Genomic DNA, 9,192 nt, shown 5'->3' with positions numbered 1-9,192 from the left:
GCAGTTCAGCTGGCTGACCACAGAGCTGATCAGAGACCAGAATGGCTCCAATCATTTCTATGGTCTAAAAAACTGAGCTAAAAAAAGCTACGAGCATTTCATCATTTGTTTCACTGAATATTAACAGCACCATTTTTAAATTGGGAAAGCATCTGATCACATCGATCTTGGTGTAATCAGATGCTTTAAGTACAGAGGAGATATCTAGAGTCTAATAGACCCCAGATTTCTCAGAAATGAGTACCAATCATTACCTATTGCTATCATAGGGGATATTTACATTCCCTGTGATAACATTAACGTGATAAAAAAAGAAGAAGAAAAGAAAGGGACAGTGTAAATTTAAAAAAAAAAATTCTCCCCCACTTCCCATGCTTGTGCACAAAGGTGAACGCAAGTGTCGGTCCCGTGTTGGTATGTAAGCAGAGATTGCACCATGCATGTGAGTTCTCACCACAAATGTCAGATCGAGTGCAGTAATTCTAGCACTAGACATCCTGTGTAAATATAAAGTGGTGACCTGTAAAGGTTTTTAAAGCGTCACCTATCAATATTAAAAATTTACATAGATTGACGCTGTTGCACAGGCGTGCGCAATTTTAAAGCATGTCATTTGGTATCTATTTACTCGGCGTAACATTATCTTTCATATTTTATCAAACAATTGGGCTATATTTTGTGTTTTTGTGTATTAACATAGAAACATAGAAAAGAGAGGGCAGAAAAAGATTGAGTGGTCCATTGAGTCTGCCTGTTTTTGTTTTGGGTTTTTTCTCTTTGTTAACTTTTTTGTCTGAGTATAAATCTATGCTTGCCCCACGCATGTTTGAAGCTATTTAATGTTGACTGGCTCACTACCTCTGCTGGAAGTTTATTCCAAGCATCAACTACTCTTTCAGTAAAATAGTACTTTCTGAGAGTAGTTTTGAACTTTCCCCCAGTTAGTTTAAGGTCATGCTCCCATGTTCTTGATTTTGGTTCATGTTGAAAATACTGCCTTCCTGAACCTTGTTCACCTTCTTGATGTGTTTAAATGTTTCAGTCGTGTCTCCCTTTTCCCTTCTTTACTTCAGACTGTACATGTTAAATTCCTGAAGTAACTCTTGATATGTTTTATACCTCTCATTAAGATTAAGATATTTTTTTTCCACAAAATTAGCATTAGATAAATTGCACGCAAATACTGTGTGACATAAAAAGTTGCAATATCCACCATTTTATTCTCTAGGGCCATTGCTTTTAAATATATATATTTATATATATATACATATGTTTTGGGGTTCAAAACAAAATAATCTTCTAGCAAAAAAATTTTTTTTCATGTAGACAAGAAGTGTCAGAAAAGGCTTGTTCTTCAAGCGGTTAAAAGAGTGGGTGATGTTTGGCATAAGCTTTTAATGTTGGCCCTGAAATGCCAGGATATTAGAAGCATCCTCCCCCCCTCCCAAATGACCCCTTTTTGAAAAGTATGTACTCCAAAGTATTTGCTAAGGGACATGGTAAACATTTTGCAGATCTCATTTGTTGCCACAAGTTTTTGAAAAATGATGAAAGAAAACAAATATGTATTTTTTTCTTTTCCTTTTTTTTTTAATTTTCAAAACTCTGTGACAAAAATGATATCTGAAAAATACTCACCATGCCTTTTATCAAATTCCGTGGGGTGTCTACTACCTATCACCTAACTGTGATAGGTAGTGAGGAAGTGATATGAGGAAATATGCCCTTTGAAAGCCTGAAGGTGGCCATTGGATTTTGGAGGCATGTTTGTGGCTAGGCTGCCAAATAGTCTCTTACATGTAATATCACCATACTCGGCAGAAGTAACAGAGTGTGTTTTGGAGTGTTATTGCACATATAACCATGGCATATATGAGCAAAAATTTAAGTGACAACTTTGTGTAAAGAAAAACAAAATTGTCATTTTCCAAAAATTTGTGGCAAAAAATATTTTTTATAACCAAAAGTAGAAAATATCTTTTTTTATTTAAATGTTTGGTATTTTTTTTCATTTATATCACTAAAAAACCCAGTGGTGATCAAATACCTCCAAAAGAAAGCTCTATTTGTGTGAAAAAAAGGACATAAATTTTGTTTGGGTACAGAGTTGCATGACCACTCAATTACCAGTTGAATTAGCACTAAATAGCAAAAAATGGCCTGGTCAGGAAAGAGGGAAATCTTCCGGAGGGCAAGTGGTAATTAGTCTGTGTGACTTTTTTGGCAAGGATATATGTTATATGATGTTTGTATGGCTTTATGCTTATGTTTCTTTGCAGTCATAAGTAAGCTGTATAGTATCTGACAATGTGGGCCTTGTCTGATTGTAGAGGATGAATAAGTACTTGATTGGTGATTGAAGAGAATCCCTGGAACTTATAAAGACTGGCGCAGAAAGATTTTGCAAAAGTTTCTCACATGTGTTCTGAAAGTGGTGCAGTGTGCACCAAATTCATCTACCTGTTTAATAATACACACCAAACGAAGCACGTGTAACTTGCACCCTATTAGGCTCTGTTCTACTTTATCATTGTTTCGGGTCAGTTAATTAGAAAGTTACAAAGCCTTTGGATCAGTGTGACAGCCAAGAAACTAGTGTTTTCAAAATAGAGGGTCAACAATTACAGTTTGCTTGCTCTTGGTACAGCTTTCATTTGTTTCCCATGTTCTTATATGGCAGCCTAAAAAGATGCAATTTTAGGGGTAGTTATGAAATAATATGGGAAACATGTAGAAGTTTAGGTACAGTAGGTTGAAATGTCATGGTTTCAAAGCATGCATTCTGGCTTTCATTATCAGGCATACAGTATTCCAGTTGTATTATACGTACATGTCTTGTGACTGTAAGCTTCTATGTCTTCAAGGCTGAGACTGATATGAATGGATCTTTTTATTGCAAAGCCAAATACTGTATTTAATAACCTGCAAATGTGGGTATGTACCTTATCAACGGATCACAAAACACATTTACAAATAAACCAGCAAAATTAGTGTACCTCTTTTTTTTAGAATTTCCCTCTTTTGATATTAAAGAACACATTGGGTATGGCATGTCACCACATATATTCAGAGCTGCATTTGTCTATTTTTGCTATATTGCTATAGACACAATTGAATGATGGTCCCCTTTTACACAAGGCTAATGTAATTATTCCAGTAAAATCCAATGTCCGAATGTGCTATTGAAGCATGCCTGTTGTCAACACAGATACTTTTTAACTGTAAAGCACACCAAAAGAGAAAGTGGATATGGTTTCCTGTTTCTTGATCTATAGTGAATCTTATGGCTCCTCTTAACAGTCCCTGCACACAAACTTCCTCATACAAATCACTTCCTGAATGTAGTTATAAATGTCCAGAAATGGGCAAAAAAAGGAAAACTTTATCATTTAAGCCAATTTCACACCTGTGTATTTTTTATGCGTTTTGTGGGAACGCAGTGCATGCCATTTAACATGATTTCCTATGGATCACGTTCACATCTATGCGTTTTTTTGTGGCCGCGTGTTTTGGAAAGGGTCAGGGACTTCTTTTCCAGCTGCAGTTTGCACTTTTGGTTCAATAGACGTCGATGGAACTGCATATAAAACGCAAGTGCTGCGTTGTGTGCGTTTTACACGTTTTTGATGTGTTTCACATTTTTAACATGCTTCATTACTAATATCTCCCCTTGACAACAGACTTCCCATGCTGCCCTGCAAACTAGGAAATAAGATAAAAGACAAGGCAACATGGTGCAAACAGAGGTGTTCATACAGCTGGTGAGGCCCGGAGCTTATCTATATAGCCTGGCCAACCCAGAGCACAAGAGCAAGTCGAAGCAGCAACAGGGCTGGTTGGAAATTGTCAAAGAACTCTATTCTAACAAATGGGATTCCTTCAACTAGGTACAGAAAGAAAACAAAAGTGAGTACTATCTGTATTATCTGGTTTCAGCGTAGCTCATGTTTGCTGTACCTTTTTTTTAGATTCCCCCCCAAAAAAAACACAAACAAAGTCCAAAATATAATGATTTTTTTTATTATCCTAATTTCTCCTAAAATAAAAAAAACAATATTTTTTTATAAGAAACAGTTTTGCAAACTTAACAATGCTAATTTCACAACCTTACATAGCAGTATTTTTGTCTTCCAAACCAAGACCAAAAATATTAAATAGCGTCAAGTTGCCATGGCACCTGACCATTTGGAGACATGAAATAGGCATAGAATATGATAGCGGCACCACTCCTGCTGCCCCGAGGTGTTGGTAAATCTGCACTTGCCATGTTATGGTTAATTGTGTCTTCCTACTGAAATCCATCCCATTCCCGAATAAAATTATGCAGGGCACATGCTGCTTTAACAGCTTTTATAGCATTCTGCATGTTTATGTGGATGGGAGTGTGCAATAAACCTTATTTATTGGCAAGGATGCCAAAAGCACACTCGACAACTCTACGGGCCCTAGTAAGGCAATAGTTTAACACCTTCCTCTCAACATCCAAGAAGCAACTGGAAAAGGGCCTTAGCAAATGTTAACTGAGGGCAAACTCCTCATCGCCTACAAATACATATGGTAGAGCAGGACCCCTTGTGCCTGGTAGTGCACTGTTTTTTGGCAGGGCCAGGTCATTGTTTTGAAGCATCTGCCCAAATGAGCAGTGTGAGAAAATACTTGAGTCTGAGCTGCTACCATAAGACCCAATATCTATGTAAGTGAAACGATAACTGCCATCTGTCACTGCAAATATCACAAATGAAAAATATTTTTTATAGTTATGAAAACTGCTGTCACTAGCTACTGGCTTTATTATGCGAATGTGTTTCCCATCTATCGCACCCAGACAATTTGGGAAATTACAGCGCATTTGGAACACAGCAGCTATATTGCACCATTCTTCTGCTGTTGGTTTCTTGAAGACCTCATCCTTCAGTACCTCCCATAGGACAGTGCAGATGTCACAGACAATATAGCTTGCAGTTGATTTCCCCACCATAAACTGAAAATGTAGATTGGCTAAAGAATGTCCTGTTGCAAGGCACCTGAAATAAAAAATATTTATTTTTTTTAATGTTTTGCAGTTAAAGAGTTGCGTACGAGATGGCGTAGCATACAAGACTCCTACTATAAACAGCTGCGTATGGAACAGCAAGCAAGGAGTGTGTCTGCTGCAACACCAATTTACTAAGGAGATGGAGTTCCTCAAACCAATCCTAGAGATGAGAAGGTAAGCTAGGATCATAGAATCATTACAATCATTTTTGTTTGAAATAAAAATAATATTTGGAATTTTTAAATGTTCCTTTCTGTATTTGCAGCACTGAGAGCAGCTGGGAATCTCAAGCATGTGCAGAGGACCCTGGGAAGTGTCCTTCAACACCCCTGGAAACCCCAACTACTGGTTCACCCGTATCCAGGGTGACAGAGGAGATGAGGGAGGAGGAGGTGGAGGAAGATTTGAGCAGGCCTGCTGAACCACCATCTCGGAGGGGAGGAGCATCAAGAAGGATGACTCAACGTCAAAGTGAAAAAAAAATGGATACATTAAATGTGCTGGTAGCTCTATTTAAAAACCAAATGTTTTTATCCCAGCAGTACGTAAACACACTAGTCCTCTTTGTTGATCAAGTTCCTATTGAAAGATAAGGGCAGATGAGAATTGCAATGATGCAGTGCATGACCTCTTTCATTCCCTCTGCTAACCCACCCCCACCTACAAGCTTGCCCCAGCAGACACCACCTCAGAACTCTTACGTGTCATACCCAATGCATGGTGCTTACCAAAGTCCTATATGGCCAAATTGTCACATGCCACAATATGGTTATCATGCTTTGGCAACACCTATGGAGCTCATGCCTCCACCACGGCCATCTGTGTCTCACTTTGTGCCTGAAGGACAAACTCAGCGCCCAATGTATTCACCTGCCAGTGCTCCCCAGAGATACATAAAACCTACACCATGCTTGCCCCAGCCCCAGTGCCTTGAGCAGCAAGATGTCTCCCAGGAGGAATGAGTTTATCAGACCCTATCATTTTTTTTCTTTAATTTTATGTCATAATATGTTGGCAACAATGCCATTTTGTGTTTATTTATAAAAAAAACTAAAACAAAATTTCAGAAAAAATTGTTCTAAAGTTTTATTGCATTTTATTATTTTAAAGCACATAAGTGTATGTTAAAAAAAATGCAAAGTTTTTTTGCAATTCAACATTATTACTTGTACAGTTTAGAGTACAAACACTTACCTTAATGTATTCATCAGCCTTTCTACTGGTAGGATGGAGTCCCGGAAGAAGGTGTTTTGTTGCTCCAGCTTGCTGCTGAGTAGACCCAGCAATTCATCAAAACTGTTAAAAAAAAAAAAGAAAAAGTTAGTGATTAAAAAAAAAATTTAAAAAGAAAAAAAAAGTTGAAAAGAAGAAATACAAGAGAAGAAACACAAAGCAAGAAAGAATAAGCCCCCCCCAAAAAAAGGAAATGAAGAGTGGAAGTGGGAGGGGGATGTTACGACAAACATATGTAGCTACAGGAACAGTTCTAAACTTGTGCTCGCCTTTTTGTAGACATCTGTGTGTATTGGAAAAATTTGTACTCATGCTCTCAGATCATTAGACATGGTCCTCTCTGCTGTCTACTGGCTATCATCGGATGTATCCAATATCTGTGTCTCCTCCTCTGTTTCTCTTCTTCCTCTTCCTGCATGACTGTAGCTGTCAATGTGGCAATTGTTAGGAATAAGGACGTTGCAGCCATGATGTGTCAGATCTGCACAGGTTACAGACATAAGGAAGTAAACATGCTGACATCCTGTGACATCAAACCTGTGTCTGTTTCTTATTGGCCAACCAAAGTGGGAAAAAAAATGCAAAGCGCATCAAAAACGCGGGAGCAAAAATGCAAAACGCACTGCAGAAACGAATTAAATGCAAACTGCATAGGTGTGAACCTGGCCTTAGGGCCCGTTCACACAGCAATGGCAGCTGCCACATACTAAACCACAGCGATTTAGTGTCCGGCAGCTGTACATTCTGGCTGCAGTGAGCAGGTGGTAGGGGGCATGTTTTAGCGCATCACACAGCTCCCTTTTTTATGCAAACTTTATTTAAAGTGCACAAAAGTGACACTTTATTCATGTCAATGTACAGCAGCATGGTGTGTTGTTCTGCTTACATGATATTCTGTCCAAAGCTCACTGCACTGCACCTCCAGGGTGCATTGCAGGGTGAACAGCACACATAGAGAACTATAGTTTTCTATGTGTCCTAAGAGTGACCTATGTTCTTCCAGTGCAGTAAAACATAGATCACTGCAATGTGCAATAGGGCCTTGGAGATCTTAATGTTTGAGGCCTTTATTACCCTGATCCATAGACACCGGCCTAAATTCATTATGCTAAATACAGCCTGTATACATTTTGTTTTCACCTGTATTTCCTTGTTTTGTTTACTTGCATTTAAGACTTAAAGAGCCGCCCCATAGCAGATATACTGTTACAGGGTGGCTCCGCTGCGCAAAATCACGTGATTTTGCACTTTCCGCCTAACCCTATTGGCTGTTGGATATGTCCATCACTGAGTCCTGGCCTTGGTGATCATCGGCAGGGCTGAGAGGGGAGATCTCTCCTGTCAGCATGGACATTCTGCTTTGTATCTCTCTGTACTGCAGAGATACAAAGCAGCATGTCTCCCGAGTAAAACACACACAGCACACATAATAAAACACACACAGCACACTGTTAATCCTTTGATCACCCCAGATGTTAACCCCTTTCTGCCCTGTGTCATTAGTACAGTGTCAGTGCTTTTTGTGAGCACTGATTACTGTATTAGTGTCACTGGAAATGTTAGTGGCAGTTAGTCAGTTCCCACCCAGTGTCAGAATGCCTGCCGCAGTCCCGCTATAAGTCGCTGATCTCCGCCATCACCAGTATATATAAAATAAAAATTGCAGTATATATAACACCATTTGTAGACACTATAAAGTTAATGTAAACCAATTAATATACACTTGTTGGGATTTTTTTTAGCAAAGACATGTAGCAGAATACATTTTGTCCTAAATTTATGAAGAAATTTGATTTTTAAAATTTTTTTATTGGATATGTTTTATGTCAAAAATATTGTTATCGCATGACCACGCAATTATAAGTTAAAGTAACCCAGTGCCGTATCGCAAAAAATGGCCTGGTCAGGAAAGGGGGCAAATCTTCTGGAGGACAAGTGGTTAAAGTTTTGTCATGCTGTCATGTATAACTGTATATTTAAAACTGTTTACATAAACTCTTTAAAACTTACATTGTAAAATATTCCTTCTCAGTGATTTACACTACAATCAGTACTTCAGTTTTAAGAACTTGCTTTTAACTTGTTTAATATTACATATTGGTATTCAGAAAGTTAGATTTAAATATTTGTGTGAATAAAACAACACAGTCTGGGTCAACAACATTAGGATTTATTATACAGTACGCAGAGCTCCAGTGTTAGCAGTAAGTTGTAGCACACTACAATATCTTGTTGCTAGCTTATTCCTCACAGCATGCGTACTGATTATATTGATTATGTGAAAGCATTAGTGGCCTTGTTCAGCATATATAATATGCAACTTTGGCCTTTACCAGAAGGTTCCCAGCTGGAGCTCTAATTTCAACACTTGGACAAACTTTTCAGTTAAAACACTCTCCCACAGCAGGCATTCTGTGTCATGTCACGCTGGATCCTTAAGAAGTGTCTCTCATTTCAGAAACAAGCAATCTATTATGCTGCTACTATATTGTATTATTTTGGATAGCGTTAACAAGGTACATTGCTGTTATTATCAACTGTATTTTGTAGAAGCGTGGTCTTTTTCAAAGCATTATATCCATGGGCTGCCTTTATATGTAAAAAATAGATGCTCTTTTCAGGCCTACATTTTCTTGTTTTCATCATCCAAGAGCACACAATGTAATTTAATTGTCTTTGTTAAATCAGATTTGTAGACTATAATAAATGTCATGTTATTTGAACTACATGACAAAAAGCAGGCATTGACAAATTGAAAGAGGGTTAGCTTCAAAGCATATTGTTTATGTAAATTTCCTTACGAAAATGTTTAGCCTTTTCTAACTGTCTAAATAATAACAATGATTATGATAACATTAATTGTTGTTGTTATTAATATTATTATCATCATTATTTATTTTTGCAAATCTGTTTTAAAGGGCTAT

The 9,192-nt window shown here is 37.8% G+C and overlaps 1 pseudogene; it reads right to left on the bottom strand.

Moving 5' to 3' along the window:
- Positions 1-4,042: 4,042 nt before the first annotated feature.
- On the bottom strand, positions 4,043-6,758 carry LOC149467143 (uncharacterized; annotated as a pseudogene).
- Between the last annotated feature and the right edge of the window lie 2,434 nt (positions 6,759-9,192).

This window comes from Staurois parvus, unplaced genomic scaffold (assembly GCF_062004578.1).
Source record: "Staurois parvus isolate SC_StPar_1 unplaced genomic scaffold, SC_StPar_1.0 ptg000122l, whole genome shotgun sequence".
In the NCBI taxonomy this organism is placed as follows: Eukaryota; Metazoa; Chordata; class Amphibia; order Anura; family Ranidae; genus Staurois; species Staurois parvus.
The sequence above is the reverse complement of the archived record's forward strand: the minus strand, read 5'-3'. Positions and strand labels throughout refer to the sequence as shown.